We start from the raw sequence: 22342 nt of genomic DNA, 5'->3' as shown, positions 1-22342 counted from the left end.
AATATTCGCCGCACACTCCTATCTGACATGCCAAGTGACACAGCATGCCGACGAGATAAACGCCTTGGAAATCTAATTAATGCTCCACGAACCCTCTCTATGTTGCCCGGTGTTCTCACTGAAGGTCGACGATCTGGGGATTTCTTTGATATTGCAGAAGACGAAGCTCGGAACTTTTTCACCCAATTAAGAATAGTTTGTCGTGTCGGTACCTGACCATTTCCGCCAATGTTAAAATGACGCCGATACTTACGCCGCGTAACTGTTGCAGAGTCTTTGTTCTTGAAGAAACACTCCACTGCGAAAGCGCGATGTTCGTTAGACCAACGCTCCATGGCTACTTACGGAAGGCTTACGTAGTTCTTAGAGTACTGCGCATGCGCACCGAAAAGTCGAACAAACCTACATGCACATACAATGCTTTGAACCACTTTACAAACAAAACAACATTGAGCACATTATTTATCGGGTTACGTTTTCTATGTTCATTTTACATAGTCTAACTACAGATGGTGATCAGAAAAATGGAAACACTTGTAGTTGGCAAAAGGTTAGATGTATGGGTTGGCAGTGGTGTCGTGGCGCCCGCAGCGCCGGACCGCTGGTGGTGGTGTGTTAGGTCGGTCTCCATACTACGTCAGGCGTAGTGGAACAGCAGTGTCCAGTGGCTGCAGCAGACGGAGGTAGTGTGAAATGGGAGACATCTCAGATTTTCAAAGAGGGCAAATTGTTGATGCACGGTTATGTGGAGAGAGTTTGACGGCAGTGGCTACTGTGTTAGGTGTGTCGCGTGGGACAGTACTGAAGGTGATGACGGCCACACAACAAACGGGAAAACCACATCGGGGAAGCGGAACAGTGGGCGGAAGAAAATCATGAGTGACAGGTCACGCCGGGTATTAAAGCGCATTGTCGCGCAAAACCGTCGTGCCACTGCGGAGCAAGTGACGGAGGAACTCAATCAGCACCTCCCCCACCTTGTTTAGACAATCACAGTCCGCCGCGAATTACATGACATGAACTTACGGGGTCGTGTTGCACGGGCCAAGCCGCTCATCAGGGACCGTAACGGTTTCGCACGCCGCAAATGGTGCCGCGACCATGCAACTTGGACCGTTGAGGCCTGCAAATGTGTGAAATGATCGGATGAGTCATCCTTCAACCATTCCCAACCACGGGCCGTGTTTATGTGTGGAGAACGCCCAAAGAAGCTTATGATCTGCAGTGTCTCCGCCCAACTGTGGAACATGGCGGCGGCTCGGTGATGCTGTGGGCCACCATATCATGATTTTCATTGGGTCCTGTCGTCATACTTAGCGGATTAATCACTACCAACGATTATGTCGCAATTTTAGGAGACCACTTGCATACTATGGGCCGGATGTTGTTCCCAGACAATGACGCCATCTTCCAGGATGATAATGCACCCATTCACACAGCTGACGTTGTTGCAGCGTGGTTTGAGGAACATCGGGATGAAGTTCAACACCTCCTCTGGCCCGCCTAATCTCCAGATCTCAACATAATTGAACATCTGTGGTCCGTCTTGGAAACACGACTCCGGCGACGATTTCCACCTCCATCCTCTCTCACAGAATTGGCCGATGCCATGCACGAGGAATGGTGTAAAATTCCTTGCTACCATTCACGACCTCTATGCCTCCATCCCACGTCGCATCAAGGCTGTTCTGAAGGGGAAAGGTGGCCCGACACCATATTAATCTGGTAAGTTGCAATTTCGTTCAGGTGTTTCCATTTTTCTGATCACCATCTGTATTCTGCCGCACCCTTTATTTTAAATATATTTTATTTTATTATTTTTGTTTAATAAGTATAATTATATTTTTCTTTCTTTTTCTATGGAAATTAACAATTCTCATTTTTTTTCTTTTTCTTATGGGAATAAGGAAAAATATTGTGAACAATTTTAAAGCACTTAACGCCAAGGCGTAGATAAATATGCTATTTTATTTCGTTATCTGTGTGATATATGGGATATATTTTTCTTTCATACATAGGAGAGTTAACGTTTCCCTTTAGTCTCGTAAGAAAATTAGAAAAATGGATGTTCATAACAGCATCGGTTTCAAACACTTAATGTCAAGGAGCAGATAGACTATTCTATTTTGTTCTCCCCATGAAATAAGCATACCTTTCTCTTTCTTTCTTTCTTTCTTTCTTTCTCCATGGCGGCCCTTCAGACCTACCTAGACGATAGCCAGTAGTTTGCCTGAAGGCATAACGTCGCGTAGCAAATAACTCGGTTCGACACGTGCCAATATACCTACCTTCTCAATAGAGTTGGAAGTAATTTTTTTCTATTTTCATGATTTCATGGAATGTTATATATATATATCTTCGCTTCTGTACTACTTCCACCACTACTACTTATCTCCCCAAAAGTAAGCAAATCGCCTTTTTGAGTACTTTTTCCATTATGTTTTATTGAAAGAAAATTTATGAACGATTTAAAAAAATAGAAAAAATTCCTTCGGCCGGGTTTGAACTCAAGCCAAAAGCAATTCTTGTTCCCAGCATACAACGCTAGCGCGCACGACCATGGGGACCAATAGCAACAAGCGTATGATTTCTGTTATATACATAGGTATAGGGTACGTAGCAAGATACGGATAACGCCAACCAGAATCGTGTATTTAGTTACTACTTCCGGGAGTACTCTCCCGAGCAAGATCTCAACAACCTAGTGATGGGCAGTGGGAATATTCCCGGTGGGAAGGAATTTATTTCCATTTCTCTACTTTATCTTCCAAATTATAAGAACCATATGACTAATTACTTTATTTTAATATATTATGCTTTACTTCTGGGTTTTAAAGAATTTGGAGGTTAAAAAATTTAATATCATTTGACGGTACTTTATATAACTAATAATATGAGTTTTTAAGTTCCATTTCCATTTGAACAAAAAAGTAAGGTAATTGTTTAGTATTGAGGAGCCAAAACTAGCGAAAAGTAGGATGATTTACGGAAGAAATGAGTTGATAGTGATCTTAAAGTAGTCAAGAAAGTATCGAACCCAATTTTTTTAGGGCAGTAGGGGATTTATACAAAACGGAAAGGTAAGTGAAAATTATTTCTGTGAGAAAAGAAAGTGAATTGTCTGTAACGAAGATAAAAAACAACGTGGCATGCGGGGCTCTAACCCGCCTTCATTCGCTAACGCTCGCTCTGCAATGCTGTCTGAATTTAATTTTGGTAACGTAATTTAACGTATGAAACCATAAAACAACCGCATCGGAATAGAATATCGCAAAAAGTAGGTGCAAAAGCTGACCCCCAGTGCTCAAGAACAGCCAAAATTAGCAAAGTACTAATTTACAAATGATGAAAAGTAACCATTTTGTAAAGTAATTTCGAATTATGTAGAAATAGAGATGAAGTACTATTAATAAACCCTGAACCACCATTAGTAATAGACGTCGCTCTGTCTCCTCTCTCTGACTCGAATTTCTGAATAGGTACTCGGAGTTCTTTTACATTTGAATTAGCGTCTGTATGCGCAAATGTTGATAAATTGGTGAGACATGTATCTTCTAGCATTTACCCAATTTAATTGGTTTATAACATTTATAAATTTAATGTGTTTATAATATCAGTAATAGAGTCAAGTTGAGCAAATCCACTTACATATAAATTTAAACTGCTTAGTGGTTTAAAAGTATTAGGTCTTACTATATAATTTTTCACACATATTTAATTGATAGAACATATTGTAAATAAATATACATTTATGCGTACTCTCTAAATATAATAAAGTGTTAATAAAGTAACATAGTACCGTTTAGAATATACTTTTTAAAGAGTCCTCTGTGGACAACAGTGCTGTGATATAAAAATTAATTCAACTTTGAAATCATAATATAGTAATAGAATGCAATTTTCTTTCTGATTAAACATAAATTCCCGGATAAATTCCCATTTTGGAATCTTCCGGGGAATATTCCCAGGGAATATTCCCGAAAAATATCTTCCCGGGAATTTACCCATCACTACAACAACCTAGTCCAAGCTAGAGGTTAACTATGTCAATAAAATTCATTTCAAATGGTTCAGCCATTTTTCGTTATGATAGACAACGCATTTTTCATTTATATACTATGTAAATATACGTTAATAATATTGTTACTGTCTTTTTTATTTAAGTTATTTATTGATATAAAAAATGATGTATTAACTTTAATATTTAACAGTATCATACAAATTCATCGTGGTATGACGACGTGTCGTCGCGTCCAGGTCTGTTCCTGTCATGCCGGGACACGAGTGTGATTGCTTCCAGGTCACAAAATTCGTAACCAATTATCACTGCTTCAAAATACCAGTATAATAATAGGGTATGTTCTAACCGCAACGAGTAGGAACTGACTGTGGTTAGATTTTTTCCCTAAAAACGGAGCTCGATTCTCAGTAGAAGCCTATGGTTTCGGATCCCACGTTAAGCTGTAAGTCCATATCTCATATAGCCTCGCTGGTGAATGGGACGCTAAAGTAAAAGCAACTACTACAACTAATAACAGATATTCTACAAAGAGCTCTGCAGACTATTTTCTTCATAATAATTTTTTTCATATCAAACAGAGCAAACATAAATGTATAATTACAAGCATTCGATTAAAATCTTCCGAAGTATTCAGAAGCCTAAGAAAACAAAAACAAAAAAAAAAAAAAAAACAAGAGACAAAGAAACAAACAAAAGACGATTTGATGTATGAACTTCTACCAAACATAATTTCTAGCAAGCGAAGTAGGCTATTTTTAGCATTATTCAATTTGATCAGTTGCTACATTTGCTAATAAAAAGTTGATGTTAAATGTTCTCTCTGAAATATAGACAAAGGAGAAAATACTTTTTGATCAAAGATCCGGCTTCAGATTGGTTGATTTATATAAAAAGAGTGAGTTTGTAACGACACTATCAACCATGGGATTCAAACTTGTGTTGCGTTATTCAAGGTTTAAAGTTCTTAAACTTCTCATATTTCAGATTCTACCGAGAATCAAATTGAAGGTGTATATTTCAAGGTGAAGTGTCCATATCTGTTCAAGAAACTTGTATTTCAGAATCTACTGGCAATATTATCGCTAACTTCAAATACTCTGCCTTTCATTCAGTTTATTGTATTATAAAATATTGCTTAGTTCCATTATAAAATTGTTCATAATATTGTCATATATATTTTCGATATTTTAGGAATATATATATATATATATATATATATATATATATATATATATATATATATATATATATATATATATATTCATCCTCACGGCATTGTCAAGGCTCTATATTTGTATTTTACATTTATTGTTGCAACCGGGTGTTACTGACTTCCGTATACGGTAGCCCGATCATCACCCTTGTTCTTCGCGCGCACAGTCATTCGAAGAACTGAAAACGTACTCTGTACACAAACAGTTTATGGTTGTGAACTCGGAAAGCCTGGTACTTCTGCTTGTCAAGGTCAAAAAGTGGGAGAAAAAAGGATGTGTAGAATGTAAAGAGGGTGCAACAGTGACTGATGCTTGTAAGGGAACATATTCATTTGTAGTTCGTGCACATTCCGCCTGTAGCGCTACTGTGGCACGACGTATATTGTAACTGTATAACTCTTGTACACCGCTAGTAGGTCTATTCGCGTTAGTGACGACCGAAACTATGTTGTCAGCTCTGACTGCGATAAGGCACTGCCGTGCTGCTTTTCCTTCTCTTTTTTTCCCCTTTTCCATTTGTGAGACGCCAAACATGTTGTTTTTGCTTGTTGCACGCGCTGAACGTGTTTCGGCGAGCGAAGTATTTAAGAAGTTGACTACATATTCTTCTTTGCGATAGTTTTAAATTGGTTAACTGTTGAAAAATATTCGAAAATAAAGCTGTACTTGTTAAGGTATATTAGTCGAGAACGTAGCTACTGACAGTGTTGATTACAGATTTTCTCGAGGAAGAATTTAATTACAGTAGAGGTGAAAAGGAGACGTCCATTTAGACAGCCCCCCCCCCTTATCAGACTCAATCGGAAATGGTCTCAATCGTTTGTACACAAATGTGCAGGCGAAATTTTCGTTTGTACACAATTAGGGGCGCCGTCAGAACGAAAACAAAGTGGGGGCTGTCTAAATGGTAGCCCCCCACCAACAAGTGCTATTCAAGCACAAATTGTCGCAATCATTTGTACATCGTTTCTACAGAAATGTGAAGGCGAAATTTTCGTTTGTACACAATTAGGGGCGCCGTCAGAACGAAACCAAAGTGGGGGCTGTCCAAATGGTAGCCCCCCCCCCACCATGTCCACTTCAATCACAAATTGTCGCAATCGTTTTGTACATCGTTTGTACAGAAATGTGCAGGCGAGATTTTCGTTTGTACACAATTAGGGGCGCCGCCAGAACGAAAACAAAGTGGGGGGTTGTCTAAATGTTAGCCCTCCCACCATGTTCAATTCAACCACAAACTGTCGCACTTGTTTGTACGCCTTTGTACATAATAAATGTGCAGCTGAAATTTTCGTTTGCACATAAATGTGGCCCCGCCAAAACGATAACAAACTATGGGCTCTCTAATTGATAGGCCTCCCACCATGTCGAATTCAACCACAAACTGTCGCACTTGTTTGTTACGGTTTTGTACAGAAATTTGCAGGCGAAATTTTCGTTTGTACACAATTGCGGGCGCGCCAAAACGATAACAAAGTATAGGCTACCTAATTGGTAGCACCCCCTACGTCCGATTCAAAAGAAAATCATCTCAGTTGTTTGCACATCGTTTGAGCAGTAATGCGCAGGCGAAAATTTTTTTTCTAAGCTATCAGATGCGTGGACAGAACGAAAAAAAAGGGGAGTTGTCTAAGTGCTAGCCCCACCATGTTCGATTGAACCACAAATTGTCGCGATCGTTTATACATCGTTTGTGCAGAAATGTGCAGGTAAAATTTTCGTTTGTATTAAATAATATACGGATGTGAGTATTTTTAATATCTGCGATCAACATTAACCGGTTTGAATAACGGTTGATGAGTTTGAAAATGGTTCCTATTGCACTAGTTGAAAAAAAAAATTCTTTTTCTCTGGCACACGGAAGAAAATGCCTGATTCTAATAGAACTTTTCACGTAGAATTCGAATCTGCAATCAGTTTTTCTCCATCACCCTCAGTTTTCCCGTGACAGAGGTGTTTTCGGAAAATTTCCCCTCAAATATCTGTTCTTTTTCTTTTTTTCTTTTTTTTAAACCATTTTCATACTTGTTTTTGAAGAGCCCCAACTTTATGTGAAGAGGAGGTAGAATTATCTAATCAGGGCTCACCAGTGAGGAATAAACAGCATTCTTCTGTCCAGGAGTTAATACATGCGTTGGCCATTCCTTCTTGATGTAATGTTCCGCTTTGTTCCTGCTGTCCCATTCGCAGAGGAAAAAACAATATTTCGTATAACCAAGCTGCAAACCCATTAACAAAGAAATGACTTGTAAATCACAGCAAACGGTCCACTTGTATTTCTCATACTGAATTTTTTCTAACACTATTTCGATGTTTTCATAGGTTTCCTTCATATTAGTTGCATAAGCCAAAGGCACTGAAGGAAATTTGTTGCTATTGTGCAAAAGGACAGCCTTAAAACTAGTTTTCAAAAAGTCAATAAGCAATCTCCACTCTGTACTTATATGTGCATGTCCAAGTCTATCCATCACAGCACAGACATTATTACAATACACTAAATCATTTTCTTGAGAATAGTAGTTTTGAAACTCTGTATGAAGGTTTCGAAAAATACACACTTTAGTGTCACGATGGAGCAGATTCCAGCCTTAAGTTTAGAATCAAGAAGTTCTGTCTGTGTATTGGAGAGTTTTAAATCCCGTATGAGGTCATTTAGTTCACCCGGAGTTATCAGATGGGAATCCAATGTAGATGTGCTTCCTACATAAGTAGGATCATCATTTTCATTTGGAACTTCAATAGTTGCCTCAAGTACGTAATCCTCATTTACCGTAAGATGAGAAGGAGGTACCGGTACAGGTAATTCTGCACTGTGTGGAACTGGCCTAATTGCTGATGCAAATTAGGGTACTGTACTGTGTGGTTAGATTTACTGCTTATTTCTTTTATTTGTGTCATACAAAAGTAGCAGTCTGAAGAATGATCTTTTGGTTCCCTCCAGATCATCGGTACTGCGAAGTTCATGTTTCGTTCACCATTTGCCCACCCAGTCAGACGTTTCACGCAAGTACAACAAATGTAGTGAGGAACCCAGTTCTTATCCTGGTCTCCTACACAGCAACCAAAATATAACTGATAACACTTCCTCACAAGTGGAGTAAAACATCGACGTTGTGATTTAAATATCAGCTCCCTACATACATAACAGAAATTGCCGGTTTATTTACACACTTCCTCGACATCTTGTATCCTGTAAGGTATCATACACATACATACACACACACACACACACACACACACACACACACACACATACACACACACACACACACACACACACAGGAATCTACACTCCATCAAATTCCCACAAAATTTCTCTAGACATTCCCTCATAGAAAAATGGTGACATGGTGTACACATCATTGAAAACGTTTTATTGGAAGTCCAATGAGGTATAAACCGTGGTATATTGTAATTTTCGTGGAAATTATATGTGTTGAAGACCGACCCGACCCCACCCGTGACCCAAATTGACTGACCCGACCCGACAACCCGACCCGAGCTGACCCGATTGGCCCGACCCAAAGTGACCCGAGTGAACCAACCCGTGGTGACTTAACCCGACAACCGACCCGAGTGACTTGACCTTACAATCTAACCAGTTTGAGAGAGCTAGAACTTTACAAAACTGCCACCAGAAAAAAAAATGCTGACCAATTCTTATGTATAAACCATTGTTTCGGCTTTTTTTACTTGTAGTATAATTATCCTCCTCCTCCTCCTCAGTGTTCTCCCATTAATAAACAGGCCAGTTTCCGTGAACTAGGTAAGAAGCTTCCATTTTTGCGATTTCCCGCTAATATCTGCCTCGCAACCAAACATAAAGTACCATCCTCCTTATTACAATCTATCAATTCCAACCTTCTTACACACTCTCGCTCTCCTGATATCACCCCCTTTACTACATCCCTCAGAATGCAATCCCTTAGCAAGATCAAAACTTGTGATCCGTCCATTTTTCGCTTCCTTATATCGTCTAATATTGCTCTCGTCTCTTGCATTTTTTCAGCATTTCCTAATTCGTTTTCCTCTCTACCCTGCTAACCTTCTTTATTTTACTCCACATCCAAATTTCCAAGGTTAAAATTTAGGCAATCAAGTTCGAAAGTCAAAATAAAATTTGACTGAGTTCTGAAGGCTAAAAGAATAAAAGTTCTGAAGACAACATTATTTTCTAGTAAGGAATGTATATAGAACTTCTTTTAATATTTTTTGCTGTGTAACAAACAACAATTTCATCACGTTAACATTCCGATTTTTCTATTTAAAAACAGCGTTGCTGTCTGATAGAATCATAAGGAACTAATTGCACTGAAATATCATTCTGTAGGGAATTACCTTTTATTTTTTCTTGATTAAATTATCTAGAAGATATTTGCAACGTTATATAAAATTAGCAAGTATTTTATTGCGGACAAAGTCAAATCACTACCCCAGCAATAATAATAATAATAATAATAATAATAATAATAATAATAATAATAATAATAATAATAATAATAATAATAATAATAATAATCTGAAGGTGACCAAGAAAGTTCTGTCTCTTTGTGGAGGTCTGTGTTCAATTGGCCCTCACACCGTGAGTTGAATGCGAATGGATATAAGGTGAAGGTCAGTTGTTGGACGAGACGAGACGAGACAGAATTTTAATGAAAGGGTACGAGATGAGACAGAGCTCTTTCAATAGAAACATATGCACTTTTCCAGACGAGACTACCTTCACGACACATTTTCGAAACGAGAATGCCCCAAACCAGGTCTCGTGAGCAACACTAGTAAGTATATCCAACATACTACTTGGTTGTGGCTGTTCAGATACACCGTGAACGTGCGTAAGGACTGAGTGAACATGGGGCCTTCACAGAGCGTCATAAGGGCTTGTTTGCTGTACGAGTTCAAATTGCTGCACCGCGGGGCGGAAGATATGACAGGCCTTTGGTGAGTGTCGTGACTACGCGGAGAGTGCAGTGGTATGACGGTTTAAGGACGGTGACGAAACACTCGAAGACGCACCACGTGCCGGAAGACAAACAGATGTTCAAAATAAAGATCTTCAGGCAGCAATTGAGGCGAAGACAGACATGTGAGGAACTGGTACTACCTTTCAGTGTAAGTGGAGAAACCATTCGGCACCACCACCATCAACTTGGGAAGCACTGCAAGTTGGGTTGATAGGTCCTACATGATTTGACTTGGAGCCAGAAAGCAACGCGAGCAGACACCTGTGTTTCTTTGGTGTCTCGTCTGAGGAAGGAGCAATTTCTGGACAGGGTGTTGACATGTGATGGGAAGTGGGTCCTGTACGAAGGTCCACGGCGCCGTCATTGTTGGATAGCATCCCATGAACCGGTTCAAAAACAGCCCAAGCCAGCACTACGCCAGAATAAGGTTCTCCTGTGCATTTTGTGGACTGCTCGAGGCATCGTCCATCGGGAACTGCTACCAGCTGGTCAGATCCTCAATGCAACTGTGTACTGTCACTGTGTACTGTCTGGATCCAGCAGTTCTGAATCGCAAAGGGGTCCTCTTGTTACGAGGCAACGCTAAGCCCCACGTGGCTAAAATGACCCAGTACATCATTCTACGCCTTGGATGGAAAACACTATTGGATCCGCCATACTACACGGACATTGTACCGTCCGATTATCACCTGTTCCATTCCTTGGACAATCACCTTAGAGAACGCCAATTCAAACAGCTAGAAGAGGTTCAATATGCACTTGATACCTTCTTCACTTCACGTCCCACCAAGTTCGACTGCGATGGAATCCATGGCCTTCCAGAACGTTTTCAGAAGGTCGTCGAGGCTGATGGAGACGATTTTTGATATTCCAGGTACGTCTTAGGTTACATACCAATGTTCAAAGGTGTTGGTGAAAAGGCGGCGGAACTTTCTTGGGCACTCTTAAAGTTATAATAATAATAATAATAATAATAATAATAATAATAATAATAATAATAATAATAATAATAATAATAATAATAATGTGTCCTGCCCAAAGGCAGATGTTTGACCCGAAGGTCCATGGGTATTGATTCCAGCTCGTACCAAGTAAGTTTTCTGGTGGACAATCCCCATGTGCATGGGTTTTCTCGGTGTTCTCCCATTTCCTCCCACTTTCTTCATTCAACCACTTCAATTATTTGTCATCATCACTGTCTCTCTTAGCGTTGGTGCATAACGTGGGACGTTAACTAGATATTTCCTTTCAATTTCACTTAATGTGACATTTAACTTGACATAGAAACGAAGAAAGGAAAAAAGTCAGTAGTAATATTAATTACAATTACAATACCAATTAGTTAATATAGGGTAAAATTAAAATTTTATTACTATTTCACCTTCAATTAGTCACATTTATCATTCATTCACCAACTTCGAATTGAATTCCACAACAAAGCTCTTTATAGTATTCCGTATAGAAAATAAGTGAAGAATGTGACGACCCGACCCGAGTGACCCGACACGAGCTAACCCGACTGACCCGACCCGACAACCCGACCTGTAAGCCGACCCGTTTGAGAGCACTATCAGAGGGGTACTATTTACAGTACAATTTATTTTGTATGGTTTAGCATACTTTAAGGCTACCATACTTTTTGAAAACAGAAAAAACGGGACATCTTACAAATTAGTAGTAAATATTGCATTTTGTATTAATTTTATCTTTCGAATTTTACTACAGTATCGCACTAGTTATACAACTTAAAATAATATAGTCCATACTCAGTGGCGTATTTAGGGGGAGGGCTTCCGGGCTCAAACCCCCCACCGAAATCTTACTTACTATAGTAAAGTATATGAAATATCTTGCAGAATTTTCATATTTTCAGGCAAAGCACCCCCGGAAGTTAGCAAAGCCCCTCCCGAAACAAAATCGTAAATACGCCACTGTCCATACTTAATCAACAGTGCTAAAAATTATTATAGAAGCTAGAAGCTGTTATACAATATAAACGCAATCAGTGAACATACAATATTTAGGCAAAAATTATATATTTAAAATATTATTACGCATACCACCTTTACATGCTCTACATGTCTATAAAGAAAAATATCCAGATTTATGAAGTTGTTTCAAAATTTCAATAGGCTGATTTATTTTTGTTAACCTAAAATGCGAACTAAAAGAAAGCAATTTGCATAATTGTTTTTCTGAAGCAGAAAAAAAATGTGTTTTCGGGGCTGGTCTGCAACGTCACAAGAATTTGTTGCCACCTCGGGGTATACATTCTTACTTTTAGTGATAAGAGTTATACTTAGGAGGATTTAAACATTGCATGTTATATCCGGGAAAGCAGCGATTGCAATAATAATAAAGATTAGAATGAAATTGTTCCTATAGTATTGTCGGAATTGAAAGCAAAAGGAATAAGTCGATTTTATTATCTTTTCAGAAATTTTGATATGTAATTAATAATAATAATAAAGAAAAAAAACAGGACAAGAAGGAAAATTTCTGCACACCGGGACAAATCTTAAGAAACCGGGGCGTATGGTAGCCTTACATACTTATTTGCATGCGGAGTGTCAGTACGGGGCCACTACGTAGCAGAGTTGAAACAAAACCTCGTAAATAGGTTGCCAACTCAGGAAAACAAAATTACCGGCACACCCTCAAAATTCACTGTACAAATGAGAAACTGGAGACTGTATTGATCGTTATTGTATTTACCAGCAATTGTCACTTGTTTAAAATTATCGAAACAGATGAATAATACTGGATATTAATCTTTATGTAACAATAGTTGATTCATAAAATGAAATTTATTCTATAAACTTCACTTCAAACAAAGGAAATTGCTTTAAAAAGTCATTTTCTACTCTCAATAAATGAATAAAATTCGTTTACAATAAAATATAAGTGTTATCAAATTTGTTATATTAAATAAATAAAAAAAACTGCCATACGTTCAAAAAATATCGATAATGTATAATACAACGGAAATTTGTGTTTGTAAAGGCACTGTTGAAAAATTTCGATGTTCAATGTTATATTCTGGATTGCAGATTCCAAAATACCGGTCAGAAGGGGTCTAATAAGAAGTTTGTACCGGTCACCGGCCTTAATCAAAATTACAGCAAATACCGGCCAGTTAGCAACTCTGCTCGTAAATCAGAATGCTGAATGCACCAAAATACTTCACCATGCATTCTATAGTTTCTGTAAAATGAGTTTAATGAAGATGATCAAATAAAACAAAATACTGTGTTATAATTTTCCCTTTAACAGTCTACTTTGTGAATTTGTTATATCTTCCACTTATCAATTTCCTGTACGAGATGAGAATAACGGTTTCTGCGCAAGATAGAAAGAAAAAAATACATTTTTCTCATAAGGATTCAGTTCACGTAAGAAATAATGAATAAGTTTAATAATAAGAGCCGAGGAGTGAAAAACTAACTCAGCAATAATGATTGTAAGTATAAATATAAATATAAAAAAAACAAAAAAAAACATTTAGTTCCATCATCGTTAGGATAAGATCAATATAGTGAATCACACGATAGTGTGAACAAACAAAACCACACAATAGTGTGAACAAAGTCCTGTTAGAAAAATACTCCATAAATGTGACACTTTTTTTTAATGCTTCTACCATTTATACAATCCATCACATTGTTTTCGTTCTGGCGGCGCCCCTAATAGAGTACAAACGAAAATTTCGCCTGCACATTTCTGTGCAAATGATGTACAAGCGATTGATATAATTTGTGATTGAATTGGATATGGTGGGGGCTACCATTTAGACAGCCCCACTTTGTTTTCGTTCTGGCGGCGCCATTAATTGTGTACAAACGAAAATTACGCATGCATATTTCTGTACAAACGATGTACAAACGATTACGAAAATTTGTGATTCAATTGGACATGTTGGTGGGAAGCTACCACTTAGAGAGCCCCCAGTTTGTTTTCGTTCTGGCGGCGCCCCTAATTGCGTACAAACGAAAATTTTGCCTGAACATTTCTGTAAAAACGACGTACAAACGATTGCGACAATTTGTGATTGAATTGGACATGGTCGGGGGCTACCACTTAGACAGCCCCACTTAGTTTTCGTTCTGGCGGCGCCACTAACTGTGTACAAACAAACATTTCGCCTGCTCGTTTCTGTACAAACGAAGTACAAACGATTCCGACAATTTGTGATTCAATTGGACATGGTGGGGAGATATTACTTAGAAAGCACCTTACTTTGTTTTCGTTCTGGCGGCGTCCCTAATTGTGTACAAACAAACATTTCGCCTGCCCGTTTCTGTACAAACGATTGCGATAATTTGTGATTGAATTGGACATGGTGGGGGGGTACCACTTAGACAGCCCCCTTTTTCTGTTCTGGCGGCGCCCCTAATTGTGTACAAACGAAACTTTTGCCTGCACATTTCTGTACACACGAAGTAGAAACGATTGCGGTAATTTGTGATAGAATAGAACATGTTGGTGGGGGGCTACCAGTTAGACAGTCCCCCACTTTGTTTTCGTTCTAGCGGCGCCCCTAATTGTGTACGAACATACATTTTGCCTGCACATTTCTGTACAAACGAAGTACAAACGATTGTGACAATTTGTGATTCAATTGGACATGATGGGGGGGCTACCACTTAGACAGCCCCCCACTTTGTTTTCGTTCTGGCGGCGCCCCTAAGTTTGTTCAAACAAACATTTCGCCTGCACATTTCTGTACAAACGATGCACAAACGAATGCGACAACTTGTGATTGAATTGGACATGGTGGGGGGGGGCTACCACTCAGACAGCCTCCATCTTTTTCTGTTCTGGCGGCGCCCTTAATTATGTACAAACGAAAATTTCGCGTGCACATTTCTGTACAAACGAAGTACAAACGATTGCGACAATTTGTGATTGAATAGGACATGGTCGGGGGCTACCACTTAGACAGCCCCCAATTTTTTTCGTTCTGGCGGCGCCCCTAATTGCGTGCGAACATACATTTTGCCTGCACATTTCTGTACAAATGAAGTACAAACAATTGCGACAATTTGTGATTCAATTGGACATGGGGGGGGGGCTACCACTTAGACAGCCCCCATTTTTTTCTGTTCTGGCGGCGCCCCTAATTGTGTACAAACAAAAGTTTCGCATGCACGTTTCTGTACAAACGAAGTACAAACGATTGCTATAATTTGTGATTGAATAGGACATGTTGGTGGGGGGCTACCAGCTAGACAGCCCCCAATTTGTTTTCGTTCTGGCGTCGCCCCTAATAGTGTACAAACGAAAATTTGGCCTGCAGATTTCTGTACAAACAATGTACAAACGATTGCGATACTTTGTGATTCAATTGCACATCGCGGGGGGAGCTACCACTCAGACAGCTCCCCACTTTGTTTTCGTTCTGGCGGCGCCCCTAAGTTTGTTCAAACAAACATTTCGCCTGCACATTTCTGTACAAACGATGCACAAACGAATGCGACAACTTGTGATTGAATTGGACATGGTGGGGGGGGGGCTACAACTTAGACAGCCCCCATTTTTTTCTGTTCTGGCGGCGCCCTTAATTGTGTTCAAACGAAAATTTCGGGTGCACATTTCTGTACAAAAGAAGTACAAACGATTGCGACAATTTGTGATTGAATAGGACATGGTCGGGGGCTACCACTTAGACAGCCCCCAATTTTTTTCGTTCTGGCGGCGCCCCTAATTGCGTGCGAACATACATTTCGCCTGCACATTTCTGTACAAACAAAGTACAAACAATTGCGGCAATTTGTGATTCAATTGGACATGGTGGGGGGCTACCACTTAGACAGCCCCCATTTTTTCTGTTCTGGCGGCGCCCCTAATTGTGTACAAACGAAAATTTCGCCTGCACATTTCTGTACAAACGAAGTACAAACGATTGCGATAATTAGAGATTGAATAGAACATGTTGGTGGGGGGGGCTACCAGTTAAACAGCCCCAATTTGTTTTCGTTCTGGCGGCGCCCCTAATAGTGTACAAACGAAAATTTGGCCTGTACATTTCTGTACAAACAATGTACAAACGATTGCGGCAATTTGTGATTTAATTGGAAATGGTAGGGGCTACCATTTAGGGGAACTCCCTCGAGAGGAATCACTCTACTTATTTATTGCAAAAAGCAGAATTTAAAAATTCGCATTCGTCCAAAGTTATCGTGTGAAGTAACAGCCGTTTGTATGTACGTACTAATATTGATAAGTTCCACTACGCGATCCCAATTAATGGTTCATATACCCGCGCCACACACACACACACTAGCATTTGTACACACGAAAGTATACCTAGTAGTATCCACACGCTTACGCCGGAAACTAGAAACAAACAAACACACTCACACACACACACTCACACACACAGGGAGAGAGAGAGAGAAAGAGAATATCTTGTTGTACCTTTATACTGAATGCACCATTACTCACAAAATCAGTTAAAAAAGAAAAAAGAAAAAAAGTTGTAAATGAAACTTTCAAAGATTGGTAGCACTGCTGCGTGTCACACATGAGATTGTTCCATAATGATTGATTCGTAATATGATGTATATGGGTTTCTTAATGGTAGTATAACAAAATGCCTTCAAATTGACCACTAAATAAAAAGTGAAATTTATTTCTCAAATTTTGTAAAATCGAAGTCGGTGGGCATTATGGGAACAGTCTACAATAACAATATATGCAAATAAATATTAATATACTTCACGTTTTCCAGTGGGTGCAAGAAAGCTTCGAATAGTATTTGTTGCCAGAAGCATTAGCTGATGTAAATATATATATATATATATATATATATATATATATATATATATATATATATATATATATATATATATATATATATATATAGTTAGTTTCATTTCATTATATATTGAAATGTAATCCCATAGTGACAGTTTGAACAATAATCTCTGTTTTGTTAAAGAGTAAAAGATGAGAATTTTTTTAAAAACGAAAAAAACAAAATTAGTGATATTTTCTTATAGAAATAGGGATGATGGAAGTCAATGTGTTGATCACACACAACACTGCTGAAATTCATTTCCTTGACCATATTCAATTTATTTTGAGCTGTAATCTTTTTCATAGTTTTTATTAACAGTCAAATCTAGAAGTTTCACCCTTGTAAAATTCTACTTCATTTTTTCGCTTGACAAGAAAAAATAAATAAATAAATACTTGTAGAATATCGAATGACACGTTGAACTGTAACCATATGTTTCTTTCTACTGGAGTCCTACCTCATCAACAATAAAATAAAAATAAAAAATAGCGAGAGGAAGATTCGAACACGGGTCTCGGGAATGGGAATTCAGCACGGATCCAATGAGCTACGGAATAAGATACACGAAAGATCTACGCTATAAATATATGGCAATAATCGTAAGCTTCACGCTGTGAAAGAAATTTTTTTTCCTGTTATTAGGTTTTATGATATTTCTATAGTGTACTGGGTGAACTGCAAAAAGATAGATAGATCATGCAGTTATCGATTTGGTTAGGGATTGAGCTTTAAAAACTTTTAAAACATTTAATTAAATCGCGATATGGTAGCAAGGAATATGTAGCGATTTCATTCTAATAGTAATGGGAAAAAGATAGTATCCCACGGAGAACATGCATTTTCTTATGTGACAGAGAATACATCGCTTGGTAGCAGGAGCGTAGCCAGGATTTGATTTCAGTAGGACCGCTGGAAATCATTTGGGAGTTCATTTGGGATATGTCCGGGGGTTCACCCCAGGAAAATGTTTAAATAAAATCGCAATCTTAGGCCTTATATTAACAACTTCTACAAATGTCGGGCGTTCCAAACCTCCTGGCTACGCCACTGCTTGGTAGAATCCATTGTTTATGATCATAATCAGTCTGTTCACTTCCACTTTCATCCATAATTTTATTCTTCCAAGCCAAGAAGACTGCCTTCGTTCTACGCATTTGGCGCTCTTAAAAGTAAAATTATGGTATAATTAAACGTGTGATTTTGCCATTTGAATGTATATTTATGTCCCTTACTGACCAAAACAAATCTTATGGGCGCAATCTGCTTCCTAAGCCCCCCGTGTGTGCTTCTCCCTATTCCCAATAGAAAATTTAGTTTGGGTATTTTCTGCAAAACTATTCGCGAGATATAAAATTTCATACTCAGTACTTCTGTTTACTTGGTACGGGAATTCATAGAATTGGAAATAATTGGGTTGTATAATTATGCAGAACATCGATGAAACAATGTTTTGTGTTGCTAAAAATGTATGCAAATGTTTAGGAAATTTTCTAGAGAGGTGGAAAATATTTTTCTCAGGCTGGAACAACAGTAATTAAGTTCCAAGGAAAGAAAAACTAGAGACGGGGAATTTCTCTAGCTTCGCCATACAAATAAATCACTGGTCGTAACGTACTTTTTTTCCTGACGTATGACTGTCTGTCATCCTGTGTGTCTCCGTGGATGAGTAAGCTATGGCGTGGGTTGATAATTATGGGGTTGAGGGATCGAGTTCGGTCGAGGGAAGTTGGTATTTTTTTCCATTGTTCGTTCCCCATATCTTAAGATGTTTCTCTCCCTCCCTAATCAACTGATGCTCTCAACTGCGATTTCCACTTGAATTCAACAATTGGTAATGGGATGCTCTCAGGTTCGGGTGAGCTTTTACATGTCTACTTACAAAATCAAAATTTGCGACAAAATATGGATGCTATCCGATCATTTTGTCTCCAATTCTGAATTTGCACATGTGAGTGTTTTTCTCCTTCATCATATTTGCATCTCCCATTCTCCTATGTTATCAGTTATGACAAAAGATGATTTGGGAGCAAGATTTAAAATCATAAAAGCGCCATTCAATGGTCTCACTCTCGCTAAGCATTTGATTAAAAATATATGTTTTCATACTGTAGGAGGGGAGCATTCGCTCTTCCTACCCCCTCACCCTGAAGTGACAGATTATTTATTCAGGTTCTGCAAAGTCATTTCAGATCAAACGATTTAAAGATAGTTCATTACAATAGCAACAGGATTGGACTTTCATTTTTTGTTGCACTTTATCTTCACGAATAGGACGAATATCAAATAGTATGTTTGGCATAAGAACTAAACGTCTAAGATTCATTTCATTTTGGAGAAATGATGCTGTAGACGGTAGTGGGAATTTCACCCAAGTGTACGGGAATTTTCAGTGCCTCGCGATTATGCCACCCGCCTTCCTTTAAACCTAATTCGGTTGCAATACTTCCCGGCAAATACTTTGGACTCAACTGGTGGAACACTCTTGCCGTAAATCTCCATATGGCTGTACCATCCAGAAGTGTCTCTTACTGTACAAAACTGATCCTCACAGAGAAATCAAAAGGGGAGCAACAATTACTGCCTCCTACATCCGCTCCATCGAGGATGTGGTGGCAAGAACACATCGTACATCTAATAATTCGAAGTATGCATACTTTCACAGTGTCAAAGCTTAATTCCCAGCCATGAGAAGACCGTGAGGTAAGGTTTCGAAGAGAAAACGTTGGGGGAGACAAGACTGATTGCTATCAGAAGTAACAAGATGTGTCATTTTTAAATCATTTTTGAAACTCTTTTGCCGTAACGTAATTAAACGTTTGTTAAACTGTGGTTTGCAGATCTCAAGTAGTTCTCGAGGTCTCCTTAGTTGAATATTAGCACAAAAAAAGAAAGAAAAATAAAATGCAGATCAGTTGTGTATCACTATAATTGGGAATCTAAAACAGGTTTAGATTATACATTGAACTAATAATAACGGGCGCCAAACGAAATGAATACTTGTCAATAAATAGGAGCTACTCCTTAAAAGGAGGTTACAAAAATTTAAATTACTCACAGCTCATGCGGAAATTTGTAAAAAATGAAAATGAAATAAAATCTTTAGTTTAACGCCCCACGATTATGCCGGTTAGGCTAGAGGGGACGGTGATGATGAGAAATGAATGAAATGGTGGAATGAAGAAAGTGGGAGGAAACGGGAGAACCCCGAGAAAAAACACGAGCACGGTGTTTGTCCACCACAAAGCCCACACGGCGCGAACTAGGATCGAACCAGGGACTCCAAGCACTGGAGGTAAACGCTCTACCACTGAGCCACCGCGCCCCCCTGCGGAAATTTGTATAGTATACACTAAATGCATTGTTGTAAATACAAGCCAATATCGAAATGCTATAATCTATAAAGAAACAAAAGTATCACCTTAATTTATTAGGCTTACTGAAGTAAATGCAGTTAGTGCGTTTGAAACATCAATGTAATAAGATAAACACAGTGATATCAAAAGTCTTTACTGAAATGCAACATTATAGTGGGGTGCACTATGTCTGAAATTGCACACCCGTTGTTTCCCTTGTCATTTCTTTATTATTATTATTATTATTATTATTATTATTATTATTATTATTATTATTATTATTCCTTGATAAAATTATGTAAGAAACTCTGTTCTTTATCATCTTTTGTTATTCTTTATTCAACTATTTCCCTTTTCATCCTTGTTACTGTGTGTTTATATTGCTTCCTCGTTTTCACTCCAATTCTTTGAATGTAAGCTAGACTTCTTAGACATTGAACAATATTTTTGAGCAAACTTGTTTTATATCTGTGCAGTTTTATTTTTCAACTCTGTTGTCTAGTTGTACTCGTACATATGCCTTTTTTCTTCCCCCTCCCCCTTCTAAACCGAGACAAATCCTATCATAATATAAAGCACTGTGTCCAGCTTCCTGTTTCAGTGTTTTAAGCACATAGAAAGTCATATGCTAGTTAATCCTGTACTTGAGCTGGTTGTTATTTGCTCGATGCCGTTCACCTTCGCAGTTCCAGACGTAGATCAGTATATTCACATTTTGCATCCATTCGTTCACAAAGTAATCTATAAATGCTGTAACTTAATCTTCTATTGGCATAGTGCTCAGTATTATTAGATAATCATCTTCAACGTATTCCCGGGAAATAATAATCAAAGTGCTTCACATGCGGATAACTCTTCATTTTCATTTTCTTTGCACTCAGATTCCAAACCTAGTTCTTGCACTTTACACCACAAACATTGGCTCAAATGAAAATTGCAACCCTTAATCGTTCAACCCGGAAATCGGAAACAAGGGGGAAAATACACACCTCTTCAAAGTCAAGCATGAGCTTTTGTGGAGCCCAACCCGGTAAACACTCCTTTGATTTATTGAAAAGGAAGTCGTAAGTTCTCTTTCATTGTTCAGCAGGAAGGCAAAAGCTACCGATATGATATTTATTTCATTCTTCATACTGCCAACATCTGCGTAAAATGTATACAGTTGGGCGAATTGCAGGCTGCACAATTTGAAAGTTCCATGCAAAAAGAAGTTTTTTGTTGTTGTTGTTGTTGTTGTTGTTAATGCTGCAATCGTGCCCTTCATCCAGCAAAAGAAACCTTGAATTTTCCAGCAAAAGAAGGAAGAAAGTATTGGGAAAGGAAGGAAGCAGCCTGGGATTATTATGCTAGATACCATCCCGGCATTTGCCTAGTGTTAATGAGAAAAATCCAGGAAAAACCTCACTCAAGATGGCTGGCCTCAAAAATCTGTTACACATTTTCGATCGAGTGTCCCCACCGGGAATCGAGATAGAGACCGCTCGCGCCAAAGGCGAGAGCGTTAGCGACTACAGTCTTGAATCTGGGTCTTGAAGATCTCCTCGCTCTTGTCGTCTCACATATAATTCATGTTTCCATTGAAGCTGGAGTGGATTTTAGTTTAGCGTCCCTTTCAGCAGCAAGGCTATATGAGAAGTGGACCTACTGATTAACGTGGAATCCGAACCACATGAGCTCCCGCCGGGAATCGAACCCGGGTCTCCTCCATTGAAGCTGTTGTACTCGGAAACTTCCGTCACAAAATCCAATCCACGATTAAACACTGTACCCATTTCTTCGTGGTTGATTATCGATAAAGGTTCGTCACTTTCTCTGCTCTCTTCTTTGTTGCCATCCGTTGAACTCGAAATTCTGCTTTAGCGACGTCTGGTTGACATTTGCGTTCCGTTGAATTCTTACTTTTCCCTTTGCTACTAACTGTTTTCTGCACTTATCTTTCTCCTCTCTCACACACAGCCAAGTTGTTGTCTCAGTTATCAGTTGTTGTCTGC

The sequence above is a fragment of the Thermobia domestica genome, chromosome 9 (genome assembly GCF_964235325.1).
Source record: "Thermobia domestica chromosome 9, izTheDome1.hap1.1, whole genome shotgun sequence".
Taxonomy (NCBI): Eukaryota; Metazoa; Arthropoda; class Insecta; order Zygentoma; family Lepismatidae; genus Thermobia; species Thermobia domestica.
Note: the sequence above shows the minus strand (reverse complement) of the source record.